The sequence below is a fragment of the Danio aesculapii genome, chromosome 10 (genome assembly GCF_903798145.1).
Source record: "Danio aesculapii chromosome 10, fDanAes4.1, whole genome shotgun sequence".
Taxonomy (NCBI): domain Eukaryota; kingdom Metazoa; phylum Chordata; class Actinopteri; order Cypriniformes; family Danionidae; genus Danio; species Danio aesculapii.
The window spans coordinates 28,111,835-28,127,511 of NC_079444.1; the positions used below are offsets into that span (position 1 = coordinate 28,111,835).

Sequence of the window (15,677 nt, forward strand, 5' to 3'; positions counted from 1 at the left end):
CCGTTCTGCCTTATAATCTTAAAATGTGAACAAAATCAGCTGTTTTGTCATCACTTTAGACATTACGCTAGAGAATCATTCAAATATTAGATCTAAAGTGATGTTGGTGAATGAGCAACAGTTTCTGCTGTTCTGACCATCAGCTGCAGATGTAAATAAGTGGCAGAAGAAAGTAATTCCTCGTTCCTCGAATTTATAATTAAATTATAAACTATAAACAGTTTAATTATAATAATAATTAAACTGTTTATAGTTTATAAATTAATTAAATAAAAAAATATGAATTATTGTTTTATAATAATAATGAAAATGTTTACATAAATAAATATAACATACGCAGTTGAAGAGTTATTAAACCCCCTGAATTAGCCCCCTATTTATTTTTTCCCTAATTTCTGTTTAACAGAGAGAAGATTTTTTTCCAACACATTTCTAAACACAATAGTTTTAATAACTCATTTCTAATAACTGATTTATTTTATCTTTGCCATGATGACAGTAAATAATATTTGATATTTTCAAGACACTTCTATACAGCTTAAAGTGATGTTTAAATGCTTAACTAGGTTAATTAGGTTAACTAGGCATGTTAGGGTAATTAGGCAATCTATTGTATAGTGATGATTTGTTCTGTAGACTAAGAAGTTAATAATTTTGACCTTAAAATGTTTTTTTTATTAAAAACTGCTTTTATTCTAGCCAAAATAAAACAAATAAGAATTTCTCCAGAAGAAAAAATATTATCAGACATACTGTGGAAATTTCCTTGCTCTGTTAAACATCATTTGGGAAATATTTAAAAAAGAAAAAAAATTAAAGGGGGGCTAATAATTCTGACTTTAGCTGTATAATTTATCATTTTAAAATAAATAAATAAAACATCTTAGATTCTTGATTCAGGAATTAAGATTTATTCTAAAATTACTCACAACATAATAATAAAAATTACAATTAAAATGTTGCTTACAATAATTTTATACGTTTGGTTCCTTTGTTAAATTATGAGAATTCCATTAGGTTATGATTATTTCATTTAACTTAAAACTATTAATATTATTATTTAAAGAAATTATAAATTATTTATTAATGTTAACAGTTTTTGTTGAACAGAAAAACAGCATTCATTGATCTCTTAATGAATAATTCAATTAAGTGACAAACAGGCAAAGCGCAGCAATATTTACTAGAGTCTGAAAGAACCTGTAAGCAGCACTGATTTGTAGCCAGTGACATTAGGAATGAGACCAGGAACCATTTGTTGTATCAGCCTCAGTTTGACCTTCTTTTATCATTTCTCAGACACACACACACACACACACACACACACACACACACACAGGCACGCACGCACGCACACACGCACACACACACACACACCCCTTCAATAGCAGCATGACAGTTTGCAGCAGCTGAAAGTAGGTTTACAGTTACAGAGGAACACACTAACCTTCATGAACCCTCACACACACCAGTCCACCAAACCTCTTACAAGAGAAACACATTAGACTCTCCTAAATCACACTTACAACACACACACACACACACACACACACACACACACACACACACTGCCCAGCAAACCCACATGACCAAAACTAGAGTCTGGTTATACAAGATACTGGCCAGAGGGATTTATGGGTAAAGATGCTGCATTTAAGAGATGGAGAGATTACACAACAGAGACAGCAGCTGTCAGGTCACACATTTCAACATTTTATACACATTACATTAGATCTACAGGTGGAAATACATGTTTTATCATCTTAGTAGCATAACTGCTAGCACTAAAAGTTAATATGCTAGCAAAAATATATGCCTTAGCGTATGGTTCTCATATTTGAGTATGTTTCTAGCATGAATTTACACTCACTGGCCACTTTATTAGGTACACCGGTCCAACTGTTCGTTAACGCAAATTTCTAATCAGCCAATCACATGGCAGCAACCCAATGCATTTGTAGACATGGTCAAGACGATCTGCTGCAGTTCAAACTGAGCATTAGAAGGAAGAAGAAAGGTGATTTAAGTGACTTAGAACTTGGCGTGGTTGTTGGTGCCAGGCGGCCTGGTGTGAGTATTTCAGAAACTGCTGATCTACTGGGATTTTCACACATAACAATCTCTAGGATTTACAAAGAATGGTCCGAAAAAGAAAAGATATCCAGTGAGCGGCAGTTCTGTGGGCGCAAATGCCTTGTTGATGCCAGAGGTCAGAGGAGAATGGCCAGATTCGAGCTGATAGAAAAGCAACAGTAACTTAAAAAAACACTTGTTACAACTGAGGTATACAGAAGAGCATCTCTGAATGCCCATCACGTCCAAACTTGAGGCAGATGAGCTACAACAGCAGAAGACCACACAAGGTGCCATTACTCTCAGCTAAGAACAGAAAACTGAGGCTACAATTCGCACAGGCTCACCTAAATTGGACAATAGAAGATTGGAATAACGTTGCCTGGTCTGATGAGTCTCCATTTTTGCTGCGACATTCGGATAGTAGGGTCAGAATTTGGCGTCAACAACATGAAAGCATGGATCCATCCTGCCTTGTAGCAATGGTGGTGGTGGTGTAATGGTGTGGGGGATATTTTCTTGGCACACTTTGGGCCCATTAGTACCAATTGAGCATTGTGACAACGCCACAGCCTATCTGAGTATTGTTGCTGACCATTTCCATCCCTTTATGACCACAGTGTACCCATCTACTTCCAGCAGGATAACGTGCCATGTCATAAAGCGTGAATCATCTCAGACTGGTTTCTCGCACATGACAATGAATTCACTGTACTCAAATGGCCTCCACAGTCACCAGATTTCATTCCAATAGAGCACCTTTGGGATGTGGTGGAACAAGAGATTCACATCATGGTTGTGCAAATCTGCAGCAACTGCGTGATGCTATCATATCAATATGGACCAAATCTCGGAGGACTAGTTCTAGTACCTTGTTGAATCTATGCCACAAAGGATTAAGGCAGATCTAAAGGGGCTCCAACTCGGTACTAATAAAGTGTACCTATTAAAGTGTCAGGTGAGTGTATTTTGGTAACATGATTTAGCACAGAGCTAGCATGTTTCTGTGTTAATATTCTACCAACATGAATGAACAGTGCTGGCATGATAATATTTTTAAAACAAACCTCATCACATTTCTTTTAAACATTCTAGCAACATAAACAAATTCATACTGTCAACATGTTAACTTGTCTCTACATATGACTATAATGTTTTAGGGATTTTTCATAGTTTTAATCTTGCAGTTTACAAAAAAATCTCAGGATGTTTGACATTTTATCTCAGAAGAAAAAAAATAAAGCAGTAGCACAAAAGACTTGTATAGTTTGTCAGTTTCCTCAAGTCAACATAAAAAACACTGCTGAAAGACACTGTGGAGGAAATTGCTCACTTCAGGAGAGGAAAGATATATTTTTACAGGAGAGAGAAAGAGAACTGGTCTTAGCACATTTTCTAAGCCCGTCTTGTAGAGCAAACACACCTATTAGACTAAAGGAGACAGGGCTGACTGCACACACACACACACACGCACACACACCGTAAGTGTTCTGAAATGAGAAGTCTTCACGATGATATGGTTTAAATGAGATTATCTTCCCCACACAGCCATTGCGCAAACCCAAACTGAGGGAGAGCAGCTCTTTATGACAGTGAAGGCCTGATCTTGGGGGGGTTTGGGGGGGAATTCTGGATTTCCATCCGTGCTGATAGAGCCAAAGCAGATTCTTTTACATTCATAAGATTCATAAGCGCTATACTTCCCAAAGAGCTCATCTGCATTATCAGCAGGTGCTATAAAATGAAGGAAGACAGCAATGTTGTCATCAGTATGTTTGAATTATTCATGCGCAATTAAGCGGTGGCAAATATCATATCACAATGAGTTATTGCTCATTAAAGTGTGAGATAAAAAGGCTGAAAATATATAAATAAATAATCTTGGCGAGTCACTTATTGTCAGACGTATAAGGCCTTTGAGCTCGTACATTAAGGTATTAAGAAGCTGTAGGGCGACCCTTTGACTGAAATGCACTGTGATTTGTGACATTACACACGTGACGTCATGCACAAAGAGAAACACAAATCCCCCGCTACACTGATGATCCCTTGTTACACAGTATTCCCTTTTATACACACTGCTGTGTTTGCAGTTACACTGCGCTTTCCCAAGGGGTTGTTCATTCACACATCTTTAATTGACTTAATTTTATTTAGACTGCTTTGATGGAGAAAGCAGAATTCATTATGTTTACTGATATTACCTTTGCATATTTAGGGCAATTTACCATCCCATCCTAAATGGAGTTTGCAGATAATGAACCTTTTAGAAATTAGAAGTACAAGTCCCACTTGTTTGTTACATGTCTCTTCGTTCTTCTTCTCTTCCTTTTTAAAGAAAGAAGCGTTTATATTGCAGACCTGTTACCATTGTTAGTTAATCAGTTAATCATTTACTTAGTTTGTCACAATATAGTTACATTTTAGTTAGTTAGTTAGTTGGTTAGTTGGTTGGTTGGTTGGTTCTCAGTCAGTCCATGAGTTGCTAAGTCAGTCAGTTATTCAGTCAGTCAGTCATTAAATTAGTTTGTCGATTTGTTAGTTAAATTCCAATATTTTTAGCCCTCTAGTTAGTTGTTTGATTGGTTAGTTAGTTAGTAAGTTGCTATGCTAGAGCTTCCTCTCATGACAGCTTTATTTAGGCTGAATTTGCAACCCTGTTACAATTCTGCCCAGTTAGTTGGTTGGTTGGTTGGTTCGTTAGTTGCTACTTAGTCAGTCGATGAGTTGCTAATTCAGCCAGTCAGTCAGTCAGTCAGATGTTAAATTAGTTTGTTGATTTGTTAGTTATATTCTAATATTGTTAATCATCTTGTTGGTTGGTTAGTTAGTTAGTTAGTTGCTATGCTAGAGCTTCTTCTGATGACAGCTTTATTTAAGCTGAATTTGCAACCCTGTTACAATTCTGCCCAGTTAGTTAGTTAGTTTGTTGGTTGGTTAGTTAGTTGCTACTCAGTCAGTCGATGAGTTGCTAATTCAGGCAGTCAGCCAGTCAGTCAGTCATTAATTTAGTTTGTCGATTTGTTAGTTATATTCTAACATTGTTAATCATCTGGTTGGTTGGTTGGTTGGTTAGTTAGTTAGTAAGTTAGTTGCTATGCTAGATCTTCTTTTGATGACAGCTTTATTTAGGCTGAATTTGCAACCCAGTTAGTTAGTTAGTTGGTTGGTTGGTTAGTTAGTTGCTACTCAGTCAGTCGATGAGTTGCTAAGTCAGTCAGTTAGTCAGTCAGTCAGTCAGTCATTAAATTAGTTTGGTTGTTTGGTTGGTTAGTTAGTTATCTAGTTGCTATGCTAGAGCTTCTATTGAGTGGCAGCTTTATTTAGGTTAACATTGCAACCCTGTTACTATTCTGCTCAGTTAGTTAGTTGTTGGTTGGTTGGTTATTTAGTTGCTACTCAATCAGTCAATGAGTTGCTAAGTCAGTTAGTAAGTCAGTCAGTCAGCAATTAAATTAGTTTGTCGGTTTGTTAGTTAGTTTCAACATAGCCCTCTGGTTGGTAAGTTAGTTAGTTAGTTAGTTAGTTAGTTAGTTAGTTGCTATGCTAGAGCATCTGAGTGACAACTTTATTTAGGCTGAATTTGCAACCCTGTTACCATTCTGCTCAGTTAGTTAGTTGTTGGTTGGTTGGTTGGTTGGTTAGTTAGTTAGTTAGTTGCTACTCAGTCAGTCGATGAGTTGCTAAGTCAGTTAGTAAGTCAATCAGTCATTAAATTAGTTTGTCGGTTTGTTAATTATAATCCAACATTGTTAGTCATTTGGTTGGTTGGTTAGTTAGTTAGTTAGTTGCTACTCAGTCAGTCGATGAGTTGCTAAGTCAGTTAGTAAGTCAATCAGTCATTAAATTAGTTTGTCGGTTTGTTAATTATAATCCAACATTGTTAGTCATTTGGTTGGTTGGTTGGTTAGTTAGTTATTTAGTTGCTATGCTAGAGCTTCTATTGAGTGGCAGCTTTATTTAGGTTGACATTGCAACCCTGTTACAATTCTGTGCAGTTAGTTAGTTAGTTAGTTGCTAGTCAGTAAGTCAGTCAGTAAGGTGCTAAGTCAGTCAGTCAGTCAGTCAGCAGTTAAATTAGTTTGTTAGTTATATATTAACATTGTTAGCCCTCTGGATGGTTGGTTGGTTAGTTAGTTATTTGCTAGTTAGTCAGTCATTATTTAAAATATTGGAAAAAAAATTACAAATTACAACATTTGATATTTTTTATGTTTCTTGATAGATTGTTTCTATATTTTTTGCTATTTTAAAATTTGTCTTTAATATTTTTCCATAACATATAAATTTGCACTACATATTTGTGTGCCGTTATCATAAGTTTTTTTGTTACAATAGCTCCAGATTTGGCTTCAGTACTGACTAATATAATGTATGTGCACAAATATAATATTGTAAAGCATCCTATAGAAAATATTTATTCAAATGAGAGATTTTTAAGGGGTGTACTTATTTATGCTGAGCATTGTTTATTGTATATTATATTCTACTAGGGCAATTGAAGCTGAGTGACAGCTTCATTTAGGCTTACTTTATAAACTTGTTGTCATTCTGGTTAGTCTGTTAGTTAGATAGTTGCTAGATAGTCAATTAATTAATTATCAATCTAAATAATAATTTCCTTATTAATGTCCTTACAGCATCTAGCCATTAAATTAATTTGTACAGAAGTCTTTCTTATACACAAGTCATGGGAGGGACAATTTGGTATCTTCAATTAACTGGAATACCTGGAGTAAACCTACACTGACACAGGGAGAACATGCAAATCCAGTTAGTTAGTTGTTAGCCATTGATTTATTAAGAGATTTTACTGACTGACAGCTTAAATTAGACAGAATCTGATAACAACAACACTACCATTCTAGTTATTTATATAAAAAATTATGATTTATGTAATGATTATGTGTGCCTATTAAGCTTATTGTTTATTAACATGTTGCTTTTTTAACAAAAATATTAGCTAGTTAAAAACTGTCAATATTAAATTTTGTTTAATTTTCTCAGGTTGACGAACATAATAGTCCAAGCAATTCAGGTCCTCTTTTTGTACATTATTCAAAGTGCCTATTAGTCCAACATCTGACTACTAATTTCAGACATGAGAATGTTCATATTTCGTGTTGGAATGTTGAATCTGTGTTGCCACAATCCAAAGGTCAAGCAGCAGCTGTGACATGCTGCCCGCTTCCTTTTCATCAAACAATTCTTCTGGAGGGAAGGCAGTCAATAACAGACAAGAAGAGTCGACCTTGTGCAGTCGGCCCAGCATGTGTGATATATGCTAATGTATGTACATTTAAAGTACAGGAAGCTGACATTAATTACTGCATAATGATGTGCGCACAAAGGTGCTTTGCTATACTGTGTATCTCAGAGAGATGTTGACGACCCACTGTAAAATAATTGAACGTCAAGGCTTAATAACGACAGTGTGAAGCTGGAGCCATTGACCAAACAGTCTAGGATAATGGCTGTGTAAGAGAAGCTCCCTGAGGACAGAAAAGACAGAGCATGGAGACATCTGTCCACATGCCTCAAAGACATGCAGTCTGTGCTAAATTTATACAGTAGCAAACAACCATCCACCTATCAATGTTTAATCTAGTCATCTATCTGTCCATCAGACCATCTTTCTTTCTTTCCATCCATCCATCTTTCTAGCCATCAATCAATCATCTATCTGTCGGTCCGTCCATCCATAAGTCTGTCTATCCATCCATCAAATAATTATCTATCATCCATCCATCTATTAATTCATCCGCCTATCCATCCATCTACCCACCCATCAACTATATATCAATATCATTCGTCCTTCCATCCATCTCTCTAACTCTATCTATCTATCTATCTATCTATCTATCTATCTATCTATCTATCTATCTATCTATCTATCTATCTATCCATCCATCCATCCATCCATCCATCAGTCTATCTATTATCCATCAATCTATCTATTATCCATCCATCCATCCATCCATCCATCCATCCATCCATCCATCCATCCATCCATCTATCATCCATCTATCTATCATCCATCTATCTATCATCCATCTATTATCCATCCATCAAACCATCCATCAAACCATCCATCAAACCATCCATCTATCTATCTATCTATCTATCTATCTATCTATCTATCTATCTATCTATCTATCTATCTATCTATCTATCTATCTATTATCCATCCATCCATCCATCCATCCATCAATCTGTCTGTCTATCCATCCATCAATCCATCCATCCTTTATCCATCCATCCATCTATCTATCAATCTGTTTATCCGCCCGTCCATCCATCCATCCATCCATCCATCCATCCATCTATCTATCTTTTATCCATCCATCCATCTATCTATTATCCATCCATCCGTCCGTCTATCCATCCATCCATCTATCCATCAATCTGTCTGTCTATCCATCCATCCTTTATCCATCCATCCATCCATCAATCTGTTTATCTGTCCGTCCGTCCGTCCATCCATCCATCCATCCATCCATCCATCCATCTATCTATCTATCTCACCCATCTGTCTACCCATCATCTATCCATGCATTCATCCATCAGCTATCTAGCATCTGCCTATCCATCATCAATCCATCTAGCACTTATTGCTACGTTCAAATGGCACTTATTGCATTGCAAGTCATTATTAGATCCCAGTTTTCGTAAGATAGACGTGGATATCAGTAAACATAATAACTGTCAATCAAAAATGGAGATGACTAAGATGTCTGTCTGATATGGCAGAGATGTGGCATTTATGCAAGCATGTTTTCATGCCGCTAAAAGGCATTTAGTGACCTCATTGAAGGGCGGACATACATAATCTCCATTTCAGATGAAAGAAAATCATAAATGTGAAAAGAGAGGTTGACGGTAGGGGTCCAACAAAATGTAACCACACAGACACACATACACACACTGAGACACACACCTGAGGGCAGGTGATCATCTTCCTCTCCATGAAGCAGCACATCCACCAGAGATCAGGTTGGCATGGTAACTGACCTACAAGCTGATTAAGGGAGCTCTGATAGAGAGAGTGTGAGTGCGCGGTGCTGAAAATGAGACATTACGCTCAGACAAAGAACCACATCAAACACGTCTTCTGCTTTTTTAAATGGCTGGGAATTGCAGCTGAATTTCAATCACAGATCATCCGTTCACACCTTGAACGGCAAACCTGATGAGATATTTAAGGGAAAGAAAATCATATTCAGCATGTAACTGAAGGTCACAGTCACTTTATAAGTGGACTGCTCAGACTATTTTCTGCCTGCGCCTCCTGGCTGAACAGGTGATGTAAGAGAGTGCTAGTTCATGCCTTGACTACATTGATGAATTTGATTCATTTGACCAAAAGAAAGTCTGTGTATATAGTTTGTATTGCTTGAATTGAAAAATAATAATAAAATCTAACTGAATAAAACAAGAATTTAAACATGTTAAAATGTTAGTTTAAAAAAAAGCTTTAAAAGCAAACATTTTTGAGCAGAAAAATGTAACCTTTGAAAAAAAATGAGTATAATAAAAATAAATCACCCACATATGTAATCTCCTTGAATTTATGACTTGGATTTTCTTTTATTAACAATAGAGATCTCCTCAGTCAGTCCTTTGTCTAAATCAATCCTTGCTACGAAGCGCCATCTGCTGTTGGCAAATAGGCCAAGCGCTTTGAAAAGAAGACGCTCTTTTTAAACGACTTGAAGAAGGAGAGTGGGGACGATTACAACATTGGGCAGTTGCAACAAAACTTATTCCTCTATTCAGGAATGAGCTAGAGTGATAGTATTTATACTATATATTCTCAGTTAGACACTCCTTCATTCTGAGAGAAATCAGCCATATGTGACAATTTCTTCAGTATAAAACTCAATTTCAGAAAATTTCTCATACTGTCTAATCTGTTTTTGTGAAACATTATTCATTCATATCTTACCTTTAAATAGGTATAGCTATCGGGTGTAAAGTAACAAATTACAAATACTCAAACTACTGTGAGTAGTTTTTCTCAGGAATTGTAATTTACGAAGTAGTTTTAAAATGTGTACCTTTACTTTCACTTAAGTAAATTTTTGAGCTGTATCAGTACTTTTACTCCACTATTTTCCTTCTACCTGCAGTCACTACTTTCTTTCTTGTCTATGGTGATTGGCTAAAGTAGAAAAATCAGTCCTGAGATTCCCGTCCAATTAAATCACACATAGAAAGTAAATCGCATCATACTGAACAACCTCAAGACATGGGCGCTTTATAAATGCACCAAACCTTTTGAAAGCATTAAAAAATGTCTAAGAAGATGTCCAAAATCTTTACACACAATCCCTCAAAGACTGTTCAAAGACTGCGTGCCAATGATGAGAAAATGGAGGATGTCGATTGTAATAGCTGAAATCACCAAACAGCCTTAAACATTCACTAAATGGAACGAAAAAAGAATGGAAAGAAGGCCGAATGAAGGAAGGGCCGAACAAGGATTGAAAGGAATGAAAGGAAGGACTGAACTAATGAAGGAAGGAAGGACCAAATGAATGAAGAAAGGATTTAAGGAAGGACTGAACAAACGAAGGAAGGAATGAACGAACAAATGAGTGAACAAAGGACCTAATGAAGAAAGGAACAAAAGAATGAACGAATGAATGAATGAGTGAACGAATGAAGGGAGGAACGAAGGAAGGAACAAATGAATAAAGGAAAAAACGAACAAACGAATGAAGGAAAAAACAAATGAATGAATAAGGGAAGGACAGAATGAACAAATGAAGGAAGGAAGAATTATAAGAAGATAACTGAACGCACTAAAGAATGTTATGTTTACACATCCCTGCACAAACTGCATGCATACGCATCAACTATTCACTGTGTAATACTCAGTACTCTTCAGTAATTTTGAAAGGTCTACTTTTTACTCATACTTTGACTAATATTTACTAAATATACTTTTACACTACATTTTTGGGCAAGCAATGGTACTTTTACTTGAGTATGATTTTTCAGTACTCTTTCCACCACTGATAGCTATCAACTTATCAAGCGTTAAAGCTATTGTGTCTCCCTAGCACAGACAGTTAGATCAGGGTTGACAAAGTTCACAAAGCTGTCCCCAACCACAAACTTTATTTAAAAGCTTGCCATATTAACAATGTACAAGTTATCACCGTTTCAATCATTTAATTAGAAAGGAAAATAATTATTTGATTAATTGATAAGTTTATAAAGTTGAAAGAAGTAGTTTAGTAAAGGTTCAGTCTAGATTTTTAGTAAAAAAATATTTTGTTCAGTTTTTTAGGCCTGATAAATGGTTGTTGCTTTTTCTTTTAATAGTCTGTATATATATGGTCAATTTAACACCTTTAACAATTTAACCAATTTACATTTAGTCTGTTTACCAAAAACTAAAAATAAAATCCAACCTGATATTTTAGATTTTTATTATTATTATATTTTAATGAATGTTGCAACCGTCCCCCTGCTCAGGGTCACTTGCAACGTTAGACTTTGTCTGTTTAAGTTTAAATTCTCTGCATATATTATTATATGTACACATATTATAGCAATGTGGATGGGTGTCCAATAGATGTGGGTTCATTTTTTTTTTACAATTTTGGGTTTCCACAAAAAACTGTCTCTGAAAAACTAAAGCACATGCTAAAAGTACTGCAACTGTCCCCACTCTCCCCTACTTAAGGCAAAGGGCTTGTGGCAAACAGCTAGTTTATGAGTTTATATTTGTATTTTTAACAAGAATTTGTATTTTTACTGTTCTTTATTGTTAATTATTTGTAAAGAAGAATGGTTTCATTAAATCAAACATGCAAAGGCAACCCTAAAAAATCAAACAAACAGAGAGAGAACTTTGACATTTTTACTCTCTCTGTATTTACAATTTATATTTAGCCTATATTTAAGACATGTTTTTTTTTTAAATGTCCCATTTCATTTTTAAAGTAGTTTTTAGATTATAAAATTACAATTTGTAAAAAAAACAAAAAACAAAGAGGTTTGCCTAGTTGTGTTTTTATGCAAATAAACAAATTGGTTAGCATGGTTGCCTCACAGCAAGAATGTCGCTGGTTCAAGTCCCTGCTGGACTGGGTGTCCTGAGTTCCAGTTCCCCCCACAGTCCAAAGACATGCAGTATTACTGAATTGGATAAACTATTTCCATGATGTGTGAATGGGAGAGTGTGAGTGTTTCTCGGCACTGAGGTTTGTACTGTCATTGCTTGCGGATGGAAGGGCATCCACTGTATAAAACAGTTGCAAGAGTAATTGACTGTTCATTCTGCTGTTACGACCCCTGATAAATTATAGAATAAGCTGTGTTATCATAAGAGTCAGGGTGCGAATTACAGGGTTTGGGGGGGGGTCTGACCACCCTAATTAACGCTTGATCCCCCCTGAAAGACATCAAAACAAGATGTATAGGGGGGTCTGCCCTTTAACGGTTTGAAATTAAACCGTTAACCCCCCCCCTCCCCCCAAAAAAATCGTCAATGTATAATTCGCACCCTGATAAGAACATTATCAGACCTTTATAGAATGAAACAAATATTTGCAAGCACACATCTAATAAATCTAGTATACGTCCAGGGAAACTGTGCACATCAAGTCACATTTCCTTTCTATAGCTGTAGGAGTTTGTCTTAAATTGTCTGTCATTTCTCACTATATCCACATCCCTCACTTTGTATGTCCATTCATAACTGACAGGTAGTAATTTATGTGTCAAGTTAACCTCTGTAAGCCACACTTACTGTATTCAGTCAGACGACAACTTCCAGCCTCCGCGTTGAGTAACATGATTACATGTTAGTGAAGGAGAGGGGTGTTGCTCTCAGTTTGACCTCATTAACCTTGTTTGGGTTCGACTCCTTGATGAGTGATGCAACAAGAGAGAGACTGTCTGAATCATGATATCACACCATGCTGTTTTATTTAGAGGATTATAAATCACCTTTAATTAAAGGGACTGTATGTAGAACTCACAAACTTAGAGAATCATAAATAATTAGAAATTAACTGCAGCTTACATGCTTATATTCAACATAAAAGAGATCTAAAATGATCCAATGCCTGAATTTGGTGAATTCTTCTTAAATTACACTGCCAACTATTTCCAGTAGAATCTACAGTAAATTACTGGCAGCAGTTTTCACCAGTAACTTTACTGCTTTACACTACAGCAAATAATTTGACTTCTTGCTGATCATTTGGTATGAGAAGTGGCTTATATGAAAGGCTAAGGTCTACAGATTACGCTCATTTCACCTAAATAAAATATGATCATGCCTTGATTTTTAATTATTTAATTAAGACAGTAAGGTCGGACTTTGCTTAGACAAAAGTCTTGTCACTTAACAGAAATACTGTACATTATAGAATATAAATAGCTGTTGATGTTGACATCCACTCTGCAGATCTCTCGCACGATCCTATACTAAATGTAACCCCAAACCATGATTTTTCCTTTACTAAACTTGACTGATTTCTGTGAGAATCTTGGGTTCATGCGGGTTCTGCAGTATTTGTGATGATTGGGATGCAGTTCAACAGATGATTCATCGGAAAAATCTACCTTCTGCCACTTTTCCAAATGATCAACTAGAAGTCAAGTTACTATTTGTTGATCTTACAACTGGCAGCATTTATCGACAAAGCAGCATTTATCTTGCTGTATATGTATTTTCAATAATATGTATCTTTACTGTAAAATATACAGTAATTTTCACAATGCCTCTTTAAAATACAGTAACATACTGTTTATTTTACAAAAATCGTTAACAGTGTAGAATTCAAAATTAAATTTAGATATGTGAGGTGTCCTTACAAATTGTTATTTACCACTTTACATTTTAGCACAGAACAGCTTTTTCAATATTATTCTGAACATTGTATAAATGGTAATCAAATGTGATATAATGAAAGAGCTTCTTTAATTTGTATAAAAATTATCTTTATAACATATTAAGATATATTTTAAAAATATTTAACATATTTTTAGCTGTTCATACATTGGCATTTAAACAATGCATTCAATACATAAAAATATACATATAGCCCCTTTAAATATAGTTGATTGTTTTCTTTATTTCAATGCAGCATATCACAGAGAAATACTTGCCTTAAAAGATCCATTGGTGTGTATAGTATTGACAGATTCCACTTTCATGTTCCAGTTTATATCTCTGCAAAAGAAGACACACTCCCAGCTCATTCACATTATCATTTTCTAAATGTACAACAAGGTACTTACATCCATTCCTTCTCAGATTAAGCTACATTATCCTAAAGCATCATTGAACATGCTTGGCTACACAGAATGACCTATACATTTACATTAGGAGGAGGCTGCTATGGGCTTTTTTCATTTTTCAGTTGCATGATTATATCCTTCTCTGGACACAGTGGCTGTGAAAGTACCGTATAATGGTGGGTGTTGTTGGACAAAGTGATTATTAACCTGTGTAAATGTCCATTGCTAATAATAGGATATGACTAAACAAAAACTCTGAAGGTTTTACAAGACTTCAACATGATAATACAGTGCTGGAAAAATGCTCACTTTTGTTTCCTTGAATGTCACTGTTTTCATTACACATATTACCAGTGTGAACAAAATGATTAACCCTAATTTGAAGAAATTGAAAATGTTTTTTTAAAGTCATTTCTATATTTTCTAATTTCAATTGATATTTCGATTTAGATATTCTATATTAACATTGACATTTATTCTTTTAGCAGATGCTTTTTCTCAAAGCGACTTAAAAATAAGCATAAAAGAGCACTTGATATCATCAGAGACAAGCATTTATTTCATTTATGTACATGTCTAAGTTATGCATGGGACGATAACCGGTTTCAAGGTTTACTGCGGTTTGGAAAAGTCAACATATTAAAACTGCTAAAATTTTCTGTTCCTAAGGTACATGCAAGTTTTATCTTTTTTATTTTTAGGGCAACAGTATGTATGTCCACATCTAAAGCTACTGGTCAGCCCACGATTCAGCAAACATCTGATAAACAAATCCAACAACATCCAAGCATGCTATAGAGCTAAACACTGCAGAGGCTTACTTTGGAGAAATATCCAAAGATCCCTTTTCAATTTGTAAAAAAAATCTGTGTTTTTGAAACTAATAAATATAGCAGAAGTCAATGATTTATTTTCATTATTTAGCCTGACGTTTACTGTTCCAAAATATTTGAAATCTTTCTTAAAATAAAATATATTGTGCTATATTGGGGGAAAAAGTAGCTATTTTTTTACCCAGATATTTAAAAAGAACATATTTAATGCCAATACCGTGAAACCAGGATATTTTTATCTAAGGTTCTCATATACCATCAGAATCTTACACCGGCCCATGCCTAGTCTAAGTTAGTTTAGAATTTGTATGTGTGTGTAAGGTTAGGTCAAGTACTTTAAGAAAAGTTCCTGATTACAAAGAAATAAAACTCCTCCCAACCTCCATTGGCACCATTTACTTCCACAGTCACATGTATATGAGCATATAATGCTCATTGTATTTAAACAACAAAAAATTAAATGCCAAAGAAAAACTATTGTTTGTTAATTAGCTTGGTGACATTCATTCA

The 15,677-nt window shown here is 35.2% G+C and overlaps 1 long non-coding RNA gene across 1 annotated transcript in view; it reads right to left on the reverse strand.

The window, feature by feature from the left end:
• LOC130236172 (uncharacterized) overlaps nt 1-12,949 on the reverse strand; it is a 47,778-nt gene extending 34,829 nt beyond the window's left edge. Inside the window, exon 1 of the long non-coding RNA XR_008838445.1 lies at nt 12,836-12,949. This is a non-coding gene — a long non-coding RNA (uncharacterized LOC130236172). The remainder of the gene's footprint in view (nt 1-12,835) is intronic.
• Nucleotides 12,950-15,677: the final 2,728 nt, after the last annotated feature.